This window comes from Salvelinus fontinalis, chromosome 29 (assembly GCF_029448725.1).
Source record: "Salvelinus fontinalis isolate EN_2023a chromosome 29, ASM2944872v1, whole genome shotgun sequence".
NCBI lineage: Eukaryota > Metazoa > Chordata > Actinopteri > Salmoniformes > Salmonidae > Salvelinus > Salvelinus fontinalis.
Genome location: NC_074693.1, coordinates 38,009,466 through 38,032,508, shown reverse-complemented (window position 1 = coordinate 38,032,508; position 23,043 = coordinate 38,009,466). Strand labels below are relative to the sequence as shown.

Here is a 23,043-nt window from a genome sequence, read left to right as displayed (position 1 = left end):
TGTGTTTTCGCTGTAAGACACTTAGAAAATCTGAAATATTGTCTGTATTCACAGGATCTGTGTCTTTCGATTAGTGTATGCTGTGTATTTTTACGAAATGTTTGATGATTAGTAAGTAGGTAAACACGTTGCTCTATGTAGTTATTCTAGTCCATTTGTGACGGTGGGTGCAATTGTAACCTATGCCATCTACCTGAAATATGCACATTTTTCTAACAAAACCTATCCCATACCATAAATATGTTATCAGACTGTCATCTGATGAGTTTTTTTCTTGGTTAGGGGCTATAAATATCTTAGTTTAGCCGAATTAGTGATAGCTACTGTTGTTGGTGGACAAATAAAAGATGGTGGATTATGCTAATGTGTTTTTAGCTAATAGATTTACATCTTTACATATTGTGTCTTCACTGTAAAACATTTTAAAAATCGGACATGTTGGCTGGATTCACAAGATCTGTGTCTTTCATTAGCTGTATTGGACTTTAATGTGTGAAAGTTAAATATTTAAAAAAAATATTTTTTTTGAATTTCGCGGCTCTGCCTTTTCAGTGGGGGTGGGGGGGGAGTGCCGCTAGCGGCACCCTCATCCTAGACAGGTTAACCAGGTAGGTTAGTTGAGAACAAGTTCTCATTTACAACTGAGACCTGGCCAACATAAAGCAAAGCAGTGCGACACAAACAACAACACATAGTTACACATGGAATAAACAAACATACAGTCAATAACACAATAGAAAAAAGTCTATATACAGTGTGTGCAAATGAGGTAAGATAAGGGAGGTAAGGCAATAAATAGGCCATGATGGCGAAGTAATTACAATATACCAATTAAACACAATTAAATGGAGTGATATATGTGCAGAATATGAATGTGCAAGTAGAGATACTGGGGTGCAAAGGAGCAAAAGAAGAAATAACAATATGGGGATGAGGTAGTTGGATGGGCTATTTACAGATGTGCTATGTACAGGTGCAGTTATCTGTGAGCAGCTCTGACAGGTGGTGCTTAAAGCTAGTGAGGGAGATTTGAGTCTCCAGCTTCAGTGATTTTTGCAATTCGTTCTAGTCATTGGCAGCATTGGCATACATTAATTAAACCCCTACAACTCATCCAGAACGCCGCAGCCCGTCTGGTGTTCAACCTTCCCAAGTTCTCTCACGTCACCCCGCTCCTCCGCTCTCTCCACTGGCTTCTAGTTGAAGCTCGCATCCGCTACAAGACCATGGTGCTTGCCTACGGAGCTGCGAGGGGAATGGCACCTCCGTACCTTCAGGCTCTGATCAGGCCCTACACCCAAACAAGGGCACTGCGTTCATCCACCTCTGGCCGGCTCGCCTCCCTACCTCTGAGGAAGTACAGTTCCCGCTCAGCCCAGTCAAAACTGTTCGCTGCTCTGGCACCCCAATGGTGGAACAAACTCCCTCACGACGCCAGGTCAGCGGAGTCAATCACGGAGTCAATCAATCACCAGACACCTGAAACCCCACCTCTTTAAGGAATACCTAGGATAGGATAAAGTAATCCTTCTAACCCCCCCCCCTTAAAAGAGTTAGATGCACTATTGTAAAGTGGTTGTTCCACTGGATATCATAAGGTGAATGCAACAAATTGAAAGTCGCTCTGGATAAGAGCGTCTGCTAAATTACTTAAATGTAAATGTAAATTAATGATACATAACCATAGATTCGAGAAGAATATAACTTACCTCATGAGCTTAGTTCAACTGTCATACCCCATCCAAAATCAAAATACAAGCTTGTTATATTCTCCAATGTTTATAAACAAAGTAAATGTAAACAAACACTGTATAGACTCAAAATATGACTTGTTTGTTTGATGATGGCACTGCCGGAGATGGCAGCATCGCGACTAGCTCTTAAGAAACTCTGCAGTATTTTGTTTGTTTATGTACTATTTTTAACATTATTAGCTGAGGAATTGTTTTTTGTCATTACATACAGCCGGAAAGAACTATTGGATATTACAGCGGCGGTAACTCACCAGAACTTCCAGCATTACGACCAGGATTACGACTTCCCTGGAGTGGATCCTTTGTTTGCTCTCCCCGGAGCAATTTAACTTATTACAGAGGCTGACCAAAAACAACGCTTGTGGAGGAATGGTACTCGAGGTGGTCTTCTGGTCTGACACGACACACTGCTCCCGAGTATTTTACTCGGTGATGTCCAATCTCTGGATAATAAAATTGATGAGCTCAAGGCGAGAGTAGCTTTTCAGAGAGACGCCAGAGATTGTAAACATACTCTGCTTCACAGAAACATGGCTCTCTCGAGATATACTGTCTGACTCTGTAAAGTTGGGCTCTCAGTACATCGCGCCGACAGGAACACACATCTCTCCGGGAAGCAGAAGGGTGGAGGTATATGTTTTATGATTGATGACTTATGGTGTAACTGGAACTCAAGTCCTTCTGTTCACCCGACCTAGAATATCTCACAATCAAATGCTGGCCGTACTATCTCCCGTGGCCTATATCCCCCCCCCCCCCCCCCCCCCCACCCCCCAAGCGGATACCACAACGGCCCTCAAAGAACTTCACGGGACTTGCAAACTGGAAACCACATATTCTGAGGCTGCATTTATTGTAGCAGGGGATTTTAACAAAGCCAATTTGAAGAAAAGGCTCCAGAAATTCTATCAACATATTGATTGTCTTACTCGTGCTGCTAAAACTGTCGACCATTGTTATTTATACAACCTTCCAGAATGCATATAAGGCCTTCCCCCACCCACCATTCGGCAAATCGGACCACGATTCCATCTTGCTCCTCCCTTCCAATAGGCAGACACTCAAATAGGAAGCACCCGTGATGAGGACTATTCAACGCTGGTCTGACCAATCGGAATCCACGTGTCACGTTCTGACCTTAGTTCTTTTGTTATTTCTTTGTTTTAGTATGGTCAGGGCGTGAGTTGGGTGGGTTATCTATGTTCGTTTTTCTATGTTGGTTTTTGCGTTTTGCCTGGTATGATTCTCAATCAGAGGCAGGTGTCGTTAGTTGTCTCTGATTAAGAATCATACTTAGGTAGCCTTTTTCCACCTGTGTTTCGTGGGTGTTTATTTTCTGTGTCTGTGTGCTCCACACGGAACTCTTTGGGTTGGTTATTTCACGTGTCGTTTATTGTTTTGTTTCAGTGTTCGATTGTTTTAATAAAGAGCATGAACACGTACAACGCTGCGCATTGGTCCTCCGATCCTTACTACTACTTCTCGTCTGAGGAGGAGGAAGACAGCCGTTACAGAAACACCCACCAACAAAGGACCAAGCAGCGTGGTAACAGGCAGCAGCAGCGATCGCAGGACTCCTGGACTTGGGAGGAGATTCTGGACGGAGAAGGGCCGTGGGCACAGGCTGGAGAATATCGCCGCCCCAAGGCTGAGCTGGAGGCAGCGAAAGCGGAGAGGCTTTCGCTGCTATGAGGAGGCAGCACGGCAGCGAAGCTGGAAGCCCGAGAGGCAGCCCCAAAACCAAAAATGTCTTGGGGGAGGGGGGGGGGGGGGGGACACGGGGAGTGTGGCGAAGTCAGACCTGCGCCATCTCCCCGTGCTTACCGTGGAGAGAAAGTGAACGGGCAGGCACCGTGTTATGCCGTGAGGCGCATGGTGTCCCCAGTGCGCTGGCAGAGCCCGGTGCGGTACATAGCAGCGCCTCGTATCGGCCGGGCTAGAGTAGGCATCGAGCCAGGTGCAATGAAGCCGGCACAGCGCATCTGGTCTTCAGTGCCTCTCCTCGGGCCGGGGTACATGGCACCAGCCCCTGCGGGCTATTGCACCTCACCGCACTGGCCTGGCTACGGGGAGCATTCAGCCAGGTAGGGTTGGGCAGGCTCGGTGCTCGAGACCTCCAGTGAGCCTCCTCGGTCCGGTCTATCCGGTGCCTCCTCCACGTACCAGACCTCCGGTGGCAGCCCCACGCACCAGGCTGTCTCTGTTTCCTTCCTCCAGGTGCTCGCGTCTGTCCAGCGCCGCCTGAGTCTCCCTCCTGTCCAGCGCCGCCTGAGTCTCCCTCCTGTCCAGTTCCGCCTGAGCCGCCCTCCTGCCCTGAGTCGCCCTCCTGCCCTGAGTCGCCCTCCTGCCCTGAGTCGCCCTCCTGCCCTGAGTCGCCCGTCTGTCCTGAGCCGCCCGTCTGTCCTGAGCCGCCTGAGCCGCTCGTCAGCCAGGAGCCGCCTGAGCCGTCCGTCAGCCAGGAGCCGCCAGAGCCGTCCGTCAGCCAGGAGCCGCCAGAGCCGTCCGTCAGCCAGGAGCCGCCAGAGCCGTCCGTCAGCCAGGAGCCGCCAGAGCCGTCCATCAGCCAGGAGCCGCCAGAGCCGTCCGTCAGCCAGGAGCCGCCCTTCAGGCCGGAGCCGCCCTTCAGTCCGGAGCTTCCCCTCAATCCGGACCTGCCCCTCAGTCCGGAGCTGCCCCTCAGTCCGGAGCTGCCCTTCAGCCCGGAGCCGCCCCTCAGCCCGGAGCCGCCCCTCAGCCCGGAGCCGCCCCTCAGTCCAGTGGGGCCATTTATTAGGGTCCCCAGTCCAAGGTCGGCGGCGAGGGTCGCCACTCTAAAGACGCCACTGAAGCGGACTAAGACTATGGTCGAGTGGGGTCCACGTCCCACGCCAGAGCCGCCACCGCGGCAGATGCCCACCCCGATAGGTTCAGGTTTTGCGGCATCTTGGGGGGGTGGGCGGTACTGTCACGTTCTGACCTTAGTTCTTTTGTTATTTCTTTGTTTTAGTATGGTCAGGGTGTGAGTTGGGTGGGTTATCTATGTTCGTTTTTCTATGTTGGTTTTTGCCTTTGGCCTGGTATGATTCTCAATCAGAGGCAGGTGTCGTTAGTTGTCTACTTAGGTAGCCTTTTTCCACCTGTGTTTCTTGGGTGTTTATTTTCTGTGTCTGTGTGTTCCACACGGAACTGTTTCGGTTGGTTATTTCACGTGTCGTTTATTGTTTTGTTTCAGTGTTCGATTGTTTTAATAAAGAGCATGAACACGTACAACGCTGCGCATTGGTCCTCCGATCCTTACTACTCCTCCTCGTCTGAGGAGGAAGACAGCTGTTACACCACGCTTCAGGATTGTTTTGATCATGAGGACTGGGATATGTTCAGGGTAGTTTCAGAAAATAATATGCAAACATATACCGATACGGTGAATGAGTTTATCAGGAAGTGCATTTGAGATTTGTACCCACTGTGACTATTAAAACAAGCATACCCATAACATCATGCAAAAACCACCATGCTTGAAAAAATAAAAAGTGGTACTCAGTAGTGTTAATGGTTTGTATTCAGGACAAAAATCTATTTTTGGCACATTATTTGCAGTATTACTTTATTGACTAATTGCAAACAGGATCCATGTTTTGGAATAATTTTATTCTGTACAGGCTTCCTTCTTTTCATTGTGGAGTAACTACAATGTTGTTGATCCATAATTAGTTATTTCCTATCACAGCCATTAAACTCCGTAACTGTTTTAAAATCACCATTGGCCTCATGGTGAAACCCCTCAGTGGTCTCCTTCCTCTCTGGCAACTGAGTTAGGAAGGGTGCCTGTATCTTTGTAGTGGCTGGGTGTATTGATAGACCATCCAAAGAGTAATTATTAATAACTGCACTATGCTCAAAGGGATATTAAATGTCTGATTTTTGTTGAACCCATCTACCAATAGGTGCCCTTCTTTGCTAACAATTGGAAAACCTCCCTGGTCTTTGTGGTTGAATCCGTGTTTGAAATTCACTGCTCGACTGAGGTACCTTACAGATAATTATTCGTGTGGGGTACAGAGATGCGGTGGTAATTTAAAAATCATGTTAAACACTATTATTGCACACAGAGTGATTCCATAAAACTTATTAAGTGACTTGTTTAGCACATTTTTACTCGTGAACTTATTGATATTTCAGCTTTTTATTTTTTATTAATTTGTCAACGTTAAATCCACGATGACATTATAGGATAATGTTTGTAGATCTGTGACGCAAAATCTCAATTAAATCCATATTAATTGCAGGCTGTAATACAACAAAAGTGTGGAAAAAGTCAAGGGGTGTGAATATTTTCTGAATGAACTGTATATGATTACCAGACTCTGGCGTTTGTTCTTCACATTCCAAACAGAATGTTTGATGGGACCAGCGATAGCATAGTTAAGTTAGCAAACATGCTAGCATCAAACTTTGTATCAAAAAATATATTCATATGGGAAGAAATGGAGCAAAATGTCCAAAGTCATAGACACAGTTGGAGTTTAATGTATATATTCAAAAGACAATTATCCCCATACAGCCTTGTTTAATTGTAGGCTATGAGGAAAGTGTGGTTGTAAGTCATTTTGCTTAAATACAAGTACTATCTGGGTTTATACTGGTTGATGTAGCCTATATTGGCGACCACACCAGTTGAACAACCAACACTGTATGGAACACAAGTTAGACTCTAGATTTTAACCCAACTGTCGAGTTTTATTAAGTGAATTCCAAGATGACTTGATACTAGTAATTGTATTATTCCTCAGTCATATTAACATATCAGTGGCTTATCCTCTGGGAGCAAACCCATCTCACTCACTGACATGGCGTGCAATTCATTTTATTACCTATTGTCACATTTTTTATATTTTATCAGGTTTATCTACACCCGGGAGTGATAAAAGCAACATAATAAGAAGGTCATCGTAATTGACTTATCACTTCTCTAAATGTAATATATATGAGATAAATAGTAGGCATGCTCAAAATGGGAGTGTGAATGCACTTCAGCATTTACTGTATTCTGTACAACATTGCATCATCCTATTAACATCTCATTAAGTATTCCTCACTAAATGCTTCAAGCAAACTGAGTCTCCTCCCCCTCATTAGGCAGATCTATTCTGTAGCATCCTGGGACTACTCATTTAAAAAACTGGTTAACTAATCATGTACAGTTGCGGCCCAATATATTGACACATTTCCACTTTTCTTGAATGCTTCCCTATTTCTTCTAAAATAAGTAGCAATTAAAAACAACTTTTGGTTACCACACCTTGTAACTGGATTGTCTATACTGCAGAAGCAATTTTATTTTAAATATGTATACAATTTTAGTTTACAGAAAATGAAGACAAATGGCATGGACAACATTATTGTCACTCCAAAGCTAGTACTAGTTGCACAGCCTTTGGCCAAGATAACTACAGACAAACGTCTTGTAGCCATCAATGAGCTTGCTGCACCTTTTTACTGGCAATTTGGTACACTTTTTATTTGCAAACTTCTCTAATTCTTCAAAGTTGTAGGACTGTCCTCCACAAACTGCTGTTTTCAGATCGTGCAATAGGTTTTGGATGTGATTCAGATCTGGCCACTCCAGAACAGTCCAGCATCTCTTCTTGAACCATTCCTGGGTGATTGTTTCATGTGTGTTTCAGGTCGTTGTCCTGCTGGAAGACACACATCCTTCAATGGAAACCCAGTTTTTGGACACCGGGATGAACATTGGTCTCCAAAACACCTGATAATCTTCTGATTTCATGATTCCTTGCACACATTCAAATCCCCTAGTACCAGAGACAGCAAAGCAACCCCACAGCATTATTAAATCTCCTCCATGCTTGATTGTAGGGAGGGTCTTATTTTCATTGAATGCTCCCAGTCGGCAAGGTAGAAAAATATGCTGTTTTGCCCTTGAGCAAGGCAGTTAACCCCCAACAACAACTTCTCTCCGGGCACCGATGACATGGACATCAATTTAGACAGCCCCCCATACCTCTTTGATTCAGAAGGATTGGATTAAATTTGTAAGACATATTTCGATTGAATGCATTCAATTGTGCAACTGACTTGGTATGGTCATTAGTAAATACAGTGTGTATTGCCTAATTTTCTTTCATTGGTCCACAGAACATTTTCCCCATGATTTAGGCTTGGATATAAAAAATGAGAAGTTCAATCAGGCTTTCTTGTGCCTCCTTTAGCATGTTTACCAAAAACAAAACAAAGAACACCCTCCCAACAATCAAACATGGGGGAGGTTCAATAATGCTGTGGGGTTGCTTTGCTGTTTCTGGTACTGGGGGACTTGAATGTGTGCAAGACATCATGAAATCGGCAGATTATGAAAGTGTTTTGGAGTACAATGTTCAACCCTGTGTCCCAAAATTATATCTCTGTTGAAGGTTGAGGGTCTACCAGCAGGACAACAACCCAAAAACATATCAAAAGAAACCTGGAATGATTCAAGAAAAAACATGAGACTGTTCTGGAGTTATCAGCAAAGAGCCCAGATCTGAATCACATCCATGACCTACGGTGGGATCTGATAGCAGCAGTTGGCGGAGGGAACTCCTCAAACAAGAATTAGAGGCAATTTGCTGCTCAAGACTGGGCTTAATTGCTACTAGAAGGTGCAGCAAGCTCATTGATGGCTACAAGAAGCATTTGTTGGCAGACTATGCAACCGGGGTGCCAATACTTTTGTAATGCCATAAATTGTGGTTAACAGATTAATTCCATCCCTTCCCCTGCTTTGATACTCACGTTAGTAGCCAAAACATGACAGTTAGGAGTTAAATCAGGATATTCTCCCATAAAATTCCTTGGCCAGTCGGTCGGGTTACAGTGCCGAGAGAAATTAGGATTTAATGAAGCGTCCCTTGGCAGCCGTTTGGGCAGAAAAACGATCAATCCGCCCAAGCGTTGAAGGAAGATACTGTGCATGTCAGAGGTCTTTTCCTTCTTCAACTTAGTGGCCTTCCTCTGTCTTCCATGGGCTGACAGTCTCCAAGGATGTTTATCTTGGTTCGATGGGCTTGTTACTGCTTAGACTTGTGCTCGTAGGAAAGCTCCTACTGTATGTCTGCTTAAATGTCTTCTCTTTTTTATTATTACAGACATCGGAATCTTGAAATAAGTGACCTGTGTATTCCACTGGGGATTTTTAACTACTCTTCAGTCACACTCTATGGGCATCTACTATCAGAGGCCCTGCCAGGTAAGGAAATAATATTTATCTTCACAACTTTTATTGTACTCATATTTACTGTAAATATTCCCATATTCTGTAAATATTGTTTCTTGATGGGTCAAGGAATCTTGTTATCAGCAAAAATTATTTTACAGTATGCATTCTAGAGGAAATAGTTATAGTTATGCTATTAGCTTGACCAACTAGTCAAAAATTGAGTAAATACCATACAGTGCCTTCAGAAAATATTGACTTATTCCACATTTTGTTTTGTTACAGCTTGAATTTAAAATTGATTACATGTAGATTTTCTGTCATTGATCTACACACAATACCCCATATTGTCAAAGGGCTTGTACATCTGCATTGCTTGCTGTTTGAGGTTTTAGACTGGGTTTCTGTACAGCACTTCGGCTGAGGACATCGGCTGATGTAAAAAGGGCTTTAGAAATACCTTTGATTGAAGTGGAATTATGTTTTTTAGACATTTTTACAAATTCATGAAAAAGGAAAAGTTTAAATGATTTTTGAATGACTTCCACATCTCTGTACCCCAGACATATAATTATGTGTACGATCCTTCAGTTGAGCAGTGAATTTCAAGCACAGATTAATGACAAAGACCAGAGAGGTATTACAATTCCTTGAAACAATGCCACCTACTGGTAGATGGGGGGGAAGCAGACATTTAATATCCCTTTGAGCATGATGAAGTTAGTAATTACACTTTGGATGGTGTATCAATACACCCAGTCACTACAAAGATACAGGCATCCTTCCTAAGTCAGTTGACGGTGAGGAAGGAAACTGCTCAGGGACTTCACGATGAGGCCAATGGTGATTTTGTAGAGTTAAATGGCTGTGATAGGAGAAAACTGAGGATGGATCAACAACATTGCAGTCACTCCACAATACTAACCTAAATGACTAGTGAAAAGAAGGAAGCCGGTACAGAATAAAAAATGTTCCTGTTTGCAATAAGGCACTAAACTAACACTGCAAAAAATGTGGCAAAGAAATTTACTTTTTTTCCTGAATACAAAGCTTTATTTTTGGGGCAAATCCAACACATCACTGAGTAGCACTCTTCATGTGTTCAAGCAAGGTGGTGGTTGCATCATGTTATGGGTATGTGTGTCATAGACAATGACTCTGACATTTTAGGATAAAAAGAAAAGGAATAGATCTAAGCACAGGCAAAGTCCTAGAGGAAAACCTGTTTCAGTCTGCATTCCAACAGACACTGAGAGACAAATGAACCTTTCAGCAGGACAATAACCTAAAACACAATGCAAAATATGCACTGGACTTGTTTACCAAGACGACATTGAATTTTCTTGAGTGGCCTAGTTACAGTTTTGACTTAAATCAGCTTGAAAATCTATGGCTAGACTTGAAAATGGCTGTTTAGCAATGATCAACAACCAACTTGACAGAGCTTGAATTGTTTTATATTAGTGTTATTTTCCATTAATTAAAAACATTGACATTAGAGTATTTTATGTAGATCAATGACAAAAAAATTACAATTAAATCCATTTTAATCCCACTTTGTAACACAACAAAATGTGGAAAAAGTCAAGGAGTGTGATTACTTTGAAGGCACTGTATACCACCTGCTTCTTTAGAAAATAGAGTTTGATTTATTTGATCTTTGACCTGTGTACTGCTCCTTTGACGCCTCCGAGGGACATTATCCTCCAAAGGGTATACATGACAGAAAATTACTCTGAGATGTCAAACGCGTCAAGTCAACATGCTTAAACGCTAAATGCTCAGTTTCAAATGCCAACCCTGTGTTGTATGTGTAGGGCACAACCGAATTCCAAACAGGCTTCCGAGTTCTCTTGAGTTTCCCCCCCCCATTCTCCTTTCCCGTCACGTTTTCAATAAGCACCCTGTGAGGATGTGGCAGGGAGAGATTGGGACTGTTTGGAAATAAAATGTGATCACGTCGGAAAAAGAACCGCGGGCGGACGAGATGTGGGGGGGGGGGGGGGAATAAAATGTCATATTGCCATAAACTTCATCGCCATGAGGTGTTTCACAGACTTCTCTTCTCTTTCTCCCATCTGATTTCCACTTTCATCAGTTTTAACGTCTAGTATTGTCATAATGTAACAGTAGAACCCAGAGTACTCTCACAGATCACTATTACGGTTTAATTTAGTTGCAATACATTCCTACGAAGGGTTACACTTCAGTTGGATGGAAGACAGCGGTGGCGGTGAAGGAAAATAGGAAGCACAGACACTGTGTGTGTCATTATGTGCATGTGTTAAAGGTGTTGTCTGTGTTAAAATACAGGGCTAAGGTTTTTCCTATGGCAGATGTTGCTTAGGATAAATCTAGCAAAAATGTGCTCCCAGCTGCATAGGTGGCATCAGCATGGCCCGGGAGGCTGATTACTTCATTTGCTCTCTCACTTCAATGTGAGTGTCATGGCAGACCGAGGATGGTTGGTTGGAAGAGGTGGAAATTTGGCTCTGGAACTCTGGATTCAGTCAAACCTGTAGAACATTTTTTGACGCAGTATCTTTGTTCAAACAACCACTGCACTGAAATCAACCTATATGTCTTATTGTGATTGGAGAGAAGCCTCTAGAGCACAAGACCATTGTGCAATTCTATTTGACAACAGGGGAATGGAATGTACTGCACCCACCAGCAATGTGGGTTTGATTGAACTCTGCCTCCAGGAGCTGTTGATAGCTTATAGGGTCACATGATTAGACCGCTGCACTACCTTTGCATCAAGACCAGCATGTTCATGTGTATATTAACAACAACCATTTGCCGTTGAGTTCAAACGTAATTGTTTTATGACTATTTTCAATCTACCTACAGTATCCGTCTACATTTTTTTTGTTATTCACATATCTGGTTTCAACAGATGCCAATGCTCAGGAGGGCTAGCATCAACAAGTCCAAAACAGCTGGCCATGCATTTGTATAGCAAATCGTTTTTTGATATTACTCGTGGATCAAGACATATTTTAACAATATTCAACTGTGGTTATGCTTTATTGGAACCAATATAAAGGCTTGATTAAGCCATTAAAGACACATCTGCCATCCTAATTTCTTTTTAATTTGGTGAGAACTCGGCCGCATATTGCTACAGTGGATCTGACATTTTAATTAAGTAAGGGCTGTAAAAATGATTACTACTACCGGGGTGCAGAAGGGCCGGGGCTCACAACGCTATGGAGAATGGGGAACTAGTGGTACAAAATGACAACCCATGCCTAGACCAATCCCTACCACAGAGAATTTAGATGACTTATTTGTGTACATTCAATGGCAATAATTACCTGTGTGGTCTCATGAAATGCACTAGCCATGCCCAAAGTCTTTTCAATGGTTGAATATGGCATTTTTAATAACCCATTGAGTTTATTACATCAATGCATTTAAATCTATATAGGAGTGTTTTTGAAAGTTTTTTTTACGCTAATTCCCTCTTGAGAATATACTTTTTTATATAATGTTGCAAAATGTTGCCTTTGGCATAAACAGTGGAACTGAAAATAGAACAGTTGCCTTCAGATTAATTTGCCACACAGAATCCAAACTTGAAACACAGGAGGTAAAAGACTGTAAATAGGAATGGTAGATGTGCATATTGAAGCAGGGAAGATTCATTTAGCATGTTTCATGGGTTATGATAAGTCGATTAGATCCAGAGGTGGAGAACAGACAAGACTGAACATTTACTGTAGAGAATGTATTTTTCTTCATACTGGGTGAGATTGAATACCGTCAAATGTGTAGGGTGCCGTCTTTCGGATGGGACGTTAAACGGGTGTCCTGACTCTCTGAGGTCATTAAAGATCCCATGGCACTTATCGTAAGAGTAGGGGTGTTAACCCCGGTGTCCTGGCTAAATTCCCAATCTGGCCCTCAAACCATCATGGTCACCTAATAATCCCCAGTTTACAATTGGCTCATTCATCCCCCTCCTCTCCCCTGTAACTATTCCCCAGGTCGTTGCTGCAAATGAGAACGTGTTCTCAGTCAACTTACCTGGTAAAATAACGGTAAAATAAAATAAATAAATAAATACAAAAATATGGTAGACGATGAAAGAGTATGGAACTGCATGCCTTTTGAGTGCATTCACAGGATATCTTTATTTTTATTTATTTATTTATTTATTTATTTTACCGTTATTTTACCAGGTAAGTTGACTGAGAACACATTCTCATTTGCAGCAACAACCTGGGGAATAGTTACAGGGGAGAGGAGGGGGATGAATGAGCCAATTGTAAACTGGATATCTAAATCCTATCACAAAGGAAAGCATCTTCTCTAAAGAGATACAGTATGTTAGTTACTGCTGGGACTTGAGACCGTGCAAATTTATCATTACAATGACACCACTTCATTTGCATGCAAGCGATGCATTGCACAGTTTGACAACCTATCCTCACCTTGATAGGCTCACTCAATGGTCTTTGATTATTTGACAATGACATTCACAAGATACTGTCAATCTCTTTTTGACACACTGTTCAGTTTGCATGTAAAGAAAAAAAAAACATTATTTAAGCAGGTGAATCACTTTGAGTTTATTAGCAGGCTACATTACAATTCTCGTGTAAGATATTCAGCTCTGCAAGGTGTGCATTGCACTGCTTGTCAATGGGTGGTTTCTGTTCTAGCAGGCAGGACATGCCCTTTGGCAGACGAATGTACAGCGGTGGGTGAAGGCTGTCTGAATGCCACCTATCTCACGGTTGAGCTGCCAGGTCTGTCTGATGTTTCAAACCCAGCAGAGAGCAGCTTTCTAGCCTTTCAGAGCCTGGATAGCTGCCTTCAGGGCCCTGGACAACCCCTGTGTATGCCTTGCTGAGGAAACTATCCACATGCTCAGAGCATTAATGAATGCCCCTCTCCCCACAGGTGTGATTACTACCTCTGAGGTTTTAGAGCTTGAGTTAGTCACCTCATACAAGTACTTGGGAGTATGGCTATACGGTACACTGTCCTTCTCTCAGCACATATCAAAGCTCCAGGCTAAAGTTAAATCTAGACTTGGTTTCCTCTATCGTAGTTGCTCCTCTTTCACCCCAGCTGCCAAACTAACCCTGATTCAGATGACCATCCTACCCATGCTAGATTACGGAGACATAATTTATAGATCGGCAGGTAAGGGTGCTCTCGAGCGGGTAGATGTTCTTTACCATTCGGCCATCAGATTCTGCCACCAATGCTCCTTAAAGGACACATCACTGCACTCTATACTCTTCTAAACTGGTCATCTCTGTATACTCATTGCAAGACCCACTGGTTGATGTTTATTTATAATACCCTCTTAGGCCTCACTCCCCCCTATCTGAGATATCTACTGCAGCCCTCATCCTCCACATACAACACCCATCCTGCCAGTCACATTCTGTTAAGGGTCCTCAAAGCACGCATATCCTTGGGTCGCTCTGCTTTTCAGTTCGCTGCAGCTTGCGACTGGAATGAGCAGTAATAAACACTCAAACTGGACAGTTTTATCTCAATCTCTTCATTCAAAGAATGGACACACTTACTGACAGTTGTGGCTGCTTTGCATGATGTATTGTTGTCTCTACCTTCTTGCACATTGTGCTGTTGTCTGTGCCCAATAATATTTGTACACTGTTTTGTGCTGTTGTCATGTGTTTCTACCATGCTGTGTTGTCATGTGTTGCTGCCATGCTAAGTTGTTGTCTTAGGTCTTAACTTGCCAAGTTAAATAAAGGTTAAATAAAGAAATACAAATCAACACATTCTGCAAGCTGATTTTGTTCTAATCACCACGGCCTTCATTCTTAAGGCATTATAACCCTACTCTCAACAACATATTTCCCTTGTGTTATTGTCTTTTGGTATTCCGGTTAAGCACCGTCTTTAGAACTTTACAATGCATATAAGTACGTTAAAGTCAACATTTACAGTATTCTGGCGTTCTATGTCCAATGCACAATGTTGGCAAAACAGATCCAGTTGTAGAACTTTTCGTTTGAAGGAACAGCTGAATTGCTTTATTGGTGTACATCAATCATAGATATCAAGTTGAACAATCTGTAAGTTAGGGGTGTGACTATACCAGTATCGCAATCATTTTTCCATGGCAAAAATTAAAACACGTAACAGACCGAACTCTTTGGTCCTTTAAAAACCTGTTCTTTGTAAAATATAGAATGCTTTAGCTTGGAAAATAAATAAATGTGATGACAACATAATGATGTATGTTTCCAACATTAGGGCTGTTTTCCTAAAGACGTCAAATCATATTTTTCATATTTTGTTTCCTTGCCACCACACTAACAAGTATTGCTATATTGGTATCTTCCTAGCACTGCTATAAGTGTCTCATTGGGGTGGCAGGTAGCCTAGTGTTTAGAGTGTTGGACTGGTAACCGAAAGGTCGCTAGATCGAATCCCCGAGCTGACAAGGTAAAAGTCGGTTGTTCTGCCCCTGAACAAGGCACCGTTCCTAGGCCGTCACTGAAAACAAGAATTTGTTCTTAACTGACTTGCCTAGTTAAATAAAGGTAAAATAAAAAATATATTGTTTGTGAAAGAGGCACTCGCACATTGTTTGTAGAACTGGCTCACCTTGCATATGGCCCAAGGTGGAGTCCCACATACCTTGCAAACAGCCATGGAAATAGAATGAAAAAATATGGATAGAGCTACATTACGTAAGTGGGAGAAAGGGAGTGAAGTCTATAGTCTCTTTTCTTCGCCCAGAATTAAACAGGTCTCTTGTTCTTTTATGTCACAGTGCCTCAACAATATGCAAGGGGATATAACAGTCTAACCAGAAGAGACTTATTATATGACCAACCAAGGCGCTTTTTGTAGATGTCGGGTACTTCCCCTCGTGGATTGCCGAATTGTGCTGTGCATTGTGTGCAGCGGTTTGTGTCAAGCCCTTGCAGCAATGTGAAACAAGGTAACACTTCGACTTGTTGTTGGAGGTTCTGGAACTGCAGAGGTGGAGATTTGTAAGACCAGAAGCCAATTTCCCATTGAGAGCTTTGTCAGAAGAAGCTCAAGCAGGGATTTCTGGAGGGAGAATGGAATTGGGGTTGAATTAGAAAAAGAGGACTTTTTGAGTACATTTTTTTATACTGAAAAACAGATAAGTGATTCTTTTGAGACATGCACATCTTTGTCTTGACCTTAGAATTTTGAGCGGTTACCCACTTAGATATCCTATGGGGATCCGAATGAATACTAAATAAGATTTGGTGCATTGTTGGATAAGCACATGTTCGTAGACAGAGGTATGAGGTAAGTGCATTTCCACATTTTCCTTTGCAACCATATTCTATTCACAGTTACAAGACTGAATTCAACTCGGTGGTATAAGCCATTATTCACAAATAAACTACCGACTTAGACATTGTGACACTTTCTCAAAAAGCTAACATTCATTTGGCATGTTGTTGCATAAACAGTCACAAATATTACATATAGGATCTTCATTTGATCTGTATTGTCACAGAAAGATAATCCCGCAGCAACAGGATTTGAACGTTTAGTCCATAATGTTGCATGCAGTGGCGTGTAATCATCCCCCAAACATTTGACCAAGTGAAAAAAAAATAACATACAAAATAATTAATCTTTCGTCTCTCTGTGTTTAAAAAATGTCCTTCAATTCACAAGAGGCTGAATATATCTCACCGGAGAGTCCGAGAGAACAAAACTCTATTAGAACCATATGTGTAGCCGAAATAGCTGATGCTGTCTTTATCCCTTGATAAAAAATATATAAACTTAGCAAAAAAAGAAATGTCTCTTTTTCAGGACCCTGTCTTTCAAAGATAATTGGTAAAAATCCAAATAACTTCACAGATCTTCATTGTAATGAGTTTAACCATACTTGTTCAATGAATCATAAACAATTAATAAACATGCACCTGTGGAACGGTCGTTAAGACACTAGCAGCTTACAGATGGCAGGCAATTAAGGTCACAGTTATGAAAACATAGCACACTAAAGAGGCCTTTCAACTGACTCTGAAAAACACCAAAAGAAAGATGCCAAGGGTCCCTGCTCATCTGCGTGAACGTGCCTTAGGCATGCTACAAGGAGGCATGAGGACTGCAGAGGTGGCTAGGGCAATAAATTGCAATGTCCGTACTCTGAGACGCCTAAGACAGCGCTACAGGGAGACAGGACGGACAGCTGATCGTCCTCGCAGTGGCAGACCACGTGTAACAACACCTGCACAGGATCGGTACATCCGAACATCACACCTGCAGGACAGGTACAGGATGGCAACAACATCTGCCCGAGTTACACCAGGAACGCACAATCCCTCCATCAGTGCTCAGACTGTCCAATAGGCTGAGAGAGGCTGGACTGAGGGCTTGTAGGCCTGTTGTAAGGCAGGTCCTCACCAGACATCCCAGCAACAACGTCGCCTATGGGCACAAACTGAGTGAGCTCAGATGTGAATGGTCCTGCATCTCATTGTCCTAGCTAGCTAAATTCGGGCACATTCTTAAAATAGCCATGGATGGAAATAAGAATTTGGACTTGTGGTTTTACTTAATTCTCCGGACTGGCCAATGATTATTTCAGGGATTCTGATCCAACCATAAATGTACACATTGTTCCCCTGGCCTGAGAGGATGGAAGTTCAACATGTACAGTTGAAGTCGGAAGATTACATACACCTTAGCCAAATACATTTAAACTCCGTTTTTCACAACTCCTGACATTTAATCCAAGTAAAAATTCCCTGTTTTAGGTCAGTTAGGATCATCACTTTATTTTAAGAATGTGAAATGTCAGAATAATAGAGAGATTGATTTTTTTTTTCAGCTTTAAAATCTTTCATCATATTCCCAGTGGTCTTTCAGGTTATGTCGATATAGGACTTGTCTTACTGTGGATATAGATCGTTTTGTACCTGTTTCCTCCAGCATCTTCACAAGGTCCTTTGATGTTGTTCTGGGATTGATTTGCACTTTTCGCACCAAAGTAAGTTAATCTCTAGGAGACAGAATGAGTCTCCTTCCTGAGCAGTATGACGGCTGCGTGGTCCCATAGTGTACATAATTGCGTAGTATTGTTTGCACAGATGAATGTGGTACCTTCAGGCGTTTGGAAATTGCTCCCAAGGATTTACCAGACTTGTGGAGGTGTACAATTTTTTGAGGTCTTGGCTGATTTATTTTGATTTTCCCATGATGTCAAGCAAAGAGGCACTGAGTTTGAAGGTATGCCTTGAAACTCAGTACATCCACAGGTACACCTCCAATTGACTCAAATTATGTCAGAAGCTTCTAAAGCCATGACATAATTTTCTGGAATTTTCCAAGCTGTTTAAAGGCACAGTCAACTTAGTGTATGTAAACTTCTGACCCACTGGAATTGTGATACAATGAATTATAAGTGAAATAATCTGTCTGTGAACAATTGTTGGAAATATTACTTGTGTCATGCACAAAGTAGATGTCCTAACCCACTTGCCAAAACTATAGTTTGTTAACAAGAAATTTGTGGAGTGGTTGAAAAATGAGTTTTAATGACTCCAACCTAAGTGTATGTAAACTTCCGACTTCAACTGTAGCTGGATGTAGTAGGCCTGGCGCATCGTTGCCCATGAAAGGAAGTTATGTTAACGAGCAAGCAATTTTGCCAGGTAGCCTAGGACAACAAAAACTAAAAGCGTGAACTGTATGAAAGTCATAGACTGTTTAGGCCCTATGAAAGAGAGCAGGATGGCATTGCCATTTCTCTACAAGTAGGTTGAGTCAACATGTTTTTTCTACTTGCAAGCAAGCACCCACGCACACACACACACACACACACACACACACACACACACACACACACACACACACACACACACACACACACACACACACACACACACACACACACACACACACACACACACACACATAAATCAGTGCCATGGACAGCCACACCCTATTTAGCTTACTGTGCGCTGATTGGACTAAATCGTTTTTGTTATCTTTTAATTGTTACTGTATTAGACTAAGCATAGGTGATTAGATGATTCTGAAGTTGAAATGATGCTGGATTAGTGGAGGCAGCACCGGTTTTCTTTGCAATTTACGGTAACTCTCTCCATGGTTCTAAATCAATAGTTTAGTAATCCGGAAATGTCAGAAACATTAACTTGCTTGACCATGCTGTAGGTCATGTAACTCTTTGTTACATGCAATATGTTTTGTGGCCTTCCCCGGACAGATGTTGCTCTACGGTTTTGTGATGAAAAAAGGTGATGACGAATTTATTCTGACACTGTGTTCTTATTGTCTCGGCCTTAGGCCTATATATCACGGTGTCAAGGCATATGACCTAACAGGTTATAGAGCAAACAACGCAATTATCACAACACAGGTTATAATATGGATTTTTTTCCCCTGCCTGGCTTCCTCAGTGATTTTAACCACGCAACGCTACTAGTTGCATGATCGGTTAGGCTATTAGCTGGTCAAAATGAGGCTACATGAAATGTGGAATACTGTTAATATAACTGTGTGTTGGAGCTGGTTTTCAGTGAATGTATGTACATTACGAAGCTCTCAGCAACACATCTGTACCTAATTTACAAACACACACACACACACACACATTGTGACATCATTAGAAGGATGACTCAGTACAACATCAACATCTCCCGTTAACACAGGGGACATTCATGTGATTACACTTCCCAACACTACCTCTATGTTAACAGAGGCGCAAAATGGCGGATCCCATTACCCACCATGCTGTGCTGTTTCTCACCTACGGGCTCTCCCTGCTCTCCCCCATCTCATCCTTATTTTCACCACAGAATTAAATTCTCACAAGAGCCGGGGCTTTTTTTTGACAAGTGTGAATCAAGCACATCATTATTTTTCCTTTCCCTTCTGCCTTTGGTGCTTCTGTCTCTCTATCTCGGTACTCTTAAACTCCTCTTGTTTCCATTAGCGGCAACACATTATGGTCGCTATTATCTCACGCTCGGTGTGATTGGGGATGGAGCTGTACAAAGCAAAGCCCTTCTCTCTTGTCCATGTCCATTGCAATGAGGAGAACCAGGCCCATTCCCTCTCAAAACAAATAAAACCTGCTCTTTGCTCCTTGCACTGAGAATACCCCTTTCATTTTTGTCATTATGTTGTGCCTAGTGGAGGTGCAGCTGTTGTAGGTGGATAATACACAGAGTGAGTGCTCATGATCGTCCGTGCCTGTTCCATCAGGAAAATGATGGTAGCATTCTGCTTTTGAGGGAAGACACCTCATGTATTCCACATAGGTTCCCAACCAAAGCTAAGAAAACGAGATGGATTGCTATTGTGTACAAAACCTAAAATATCTTCTGAAATTCAATGTGCATATTGTGAATACTCTTGTTTGATGACTACATGACTACTCATGTAGTCATCAATCATGGTATTTCATTAGCACAGTAATATAATAGAGTCCAAAAACTAACTGTGGGCTATTTACCTTCATCATTATTTATGTTGTTCGACGCTATGAATCGTATGATGAAGCACTTTGTAACAGACATGATGCACCGTATAAAAACTTGTTGAACTCTCCACCATAGAGACCTCCTGACCTGTGAGGTTAATGGAAGCAAGGCTGTTAACACACGTAGAGAGAATACGGGACCCACAAGTAATGAAACACCATTCAATCTCTTCTCATTGTGCGTCTTTTGAGTGTCCCTTTAGCAAAAGCGTATATCTTAAACCACCCTCACAATAACTAAATTCTGCTCTTATCTCAGGTGAAAGATTTAGAGTAGGGAGGGGAGTAGATCTCTCTTTTCTCTCTCTCTTTCTCTCTCTCTCTCTCTCTCTCTCTGGGTGAGATACCTCCGTGGCGGGATTGTAAAGAAGTATGGAGGACAGCTATCAATGATGTCGTTGAGAGATTACAATAGAGGCAGACGTTAATAACATGGCCCAGCATGTGACATTGGATGGTTTATTGATAAGGCCACCAAAGGCATTGAAAACACAAGGAGGGGGTGACAGATTGTTGCACGGATAGCGTATAACCTCACAGGGAGCTTATAAATGGCAACGATGAGTCTATTGGTCCTATCGATCTTTGACACACAAATGTTCTTTCACCTTTTATTTCAATTATGTGAAAATGTGAAAATATGCAAGGCCTACACATCTTTGTTCTGCCCATGTTTGACCAGTCAATATTATCATAGAAATGTGTGTAATATGTTACGTTCAGTTATTATCATTGTTATTTCTTTTCAAGATGTGTTGTCGCTCCCTTTTATGCATGACATTTTGTGGACGGTATCGTCTAACTGTCGTCTAATTAACTAAGAAGATGAATGGGCGATGTCAATGTTGTTCACCCCATCATTGCAACAAATGACCGAAATCAAATTCATCTTCCGGGAAGATTGCGTCTAATGTGCATTAGACTTCCAACACTTTCTTATCACTTTGAATGAAGGGAGAACGTGCAAGTAGCGAGTGGATGGGTGTGTGTTGAGCTACACAATATGCAAAACGGCCCTATTGTAGTAGTCATATTTTATATACACAATATGCAAAACGGCCCTATTGTAGTAGTAATATTTTAGCTATACAATATGAAAAATGGCCTTATTGTGGTAGTAATATTTTAGCTACACAATATGGAAAATGGCCTAATTGTTATAGTAGTATTCGTAGTAGATATGGTACCACTTAACCACAGTAACAGAAATAGCAATGGACACCTAATATCGTAGTTCTCAATTCCACAGAGAGGAAATATCTCAACTGCTTTCATAATGTCCATGTCATGTGAATCGTCCTAGCACCAGGGAAGAGGAACACCACAGTGATATAACTCTGAGGGATTAAGTTCCCCCCCCCCCCAATTTTTTATTACACTTATCCATGCAGAAACTTGATATTTGCGCTGTTGTTTTTTCCATTTGAAGTTCTCTGCCTCGGTTCTTCTTCTCCCCCCATTCATATATTTATTTATTCCCCTCATATGCTGTGTATCCAAGATTGAAAGACATTGGTATGAGAGACTCTGTCAATTTGTACTGCAGACAGCTGAGAAATGCAAATGAAACTACATTTCTAAAGCTGTGTGAACTTCCGTCTGTTTGAAGTGCCGTGCCCTTCATTACTATGGTGCTGGCCTTTTTTTTGGGGGGGGGGGGGGATTGGCCCGCTTGTTTGTTGTCATGAAATATTTAAGCCTCTGTTTTGGCTATTTGCACAGTCACATTCATGTTTGCAGAAAAGCTAATATGTGTTTGCTTTCTTATTTGCTTTTGTACTCTATTCTGTGAGAAAGCAGTATTACTGCATATACTGTAGTACTTGAAGAGACAGAGACTAAACTAGGAACATGAACTGAACACTCCTCAAATGAATCTACCAATATACAGTAGGCCAACAGTATACCTAAAGGAAATGGTATGGCATGATATGTTTACTGCGCTACCTCATAGGCCCGGGATTCAATAGGTGGAGTGCGATATTTAAAAGTAATTTCCGATTGAGCCGACATCTGCAGTTGCTAAAGGTCAACACACAGGAGAAGATTCAGCGTGACACCATATCGGACAGTGATATAAACATCACAATGAAAACACAGTTTTACAATGGCTATAGGGTCATGTTTATTTATTCGTCCTCTTCGTGGGGTGGACAAACGTCGCGGTCTCACAAAAGTAAGGGGAACTGGCTTGAGTGAAAAGTGCAAGCCTCAGGTGGGGAGCACTGCACTTGACCATAATAGACTTCAAGGTCTCCCACCTTTTTCCAAGCAAAGATGATTTGATTGGGCAGACATACAAATGTCAAGTATTTCTGCGTAAGCGGAGTTGTGGACACCCTGGGGGAAAGTCTCTCCCTCCCTCCCTGCCTCCCTATCTCTATTTGTGCTGTGGCATGCAGGACCTGTCCTCCATGTTCCCGGGGCTGCCGTGGTAACACGCCGTGGCAGTTGCCGAGGACGATGGCTGGGGGGGGGGGGGCGTTATATGATGTAATAATTCCAGCCATTGCCCCTTGTCCTTCAGAGGGGTGTGGATGTGGACGATGAGGGTGGGTGGAGGGAGATACAGTCTCTATCAGAAGGAGCAATGGTCA

At 42.3% G+C, this 23,043-nt stretch overlaps 1 protein-coding gene across 5 annotated transcripts in view; it reads left to right on the top strand.

The window, feature by feature from the left end:
• The window catches only part of LOC129827957 (leucine-rich repeat and immunoglobulin-like domain-containing nogo receptor-interacting protein 2), a 407,967-nt gene that overhangs the window by 150,968 nt on the left and 233,956 nt on the right, over positions 1 to 23,043 (top strand). For all 5 annotated transcript variants that reach the window (XM_055889266.1, XM_055889268.1, XM_055889267.1 and 2 more), the window contains exon 3: positions 8,879 to 8,979. The gene's annotated coding sequence lies outside the window, so the exon portion shown is untranslated. The remainder of the gene's footprint in view (positions 1 to 8,878; positions 8,980 to 23,043) is intronic.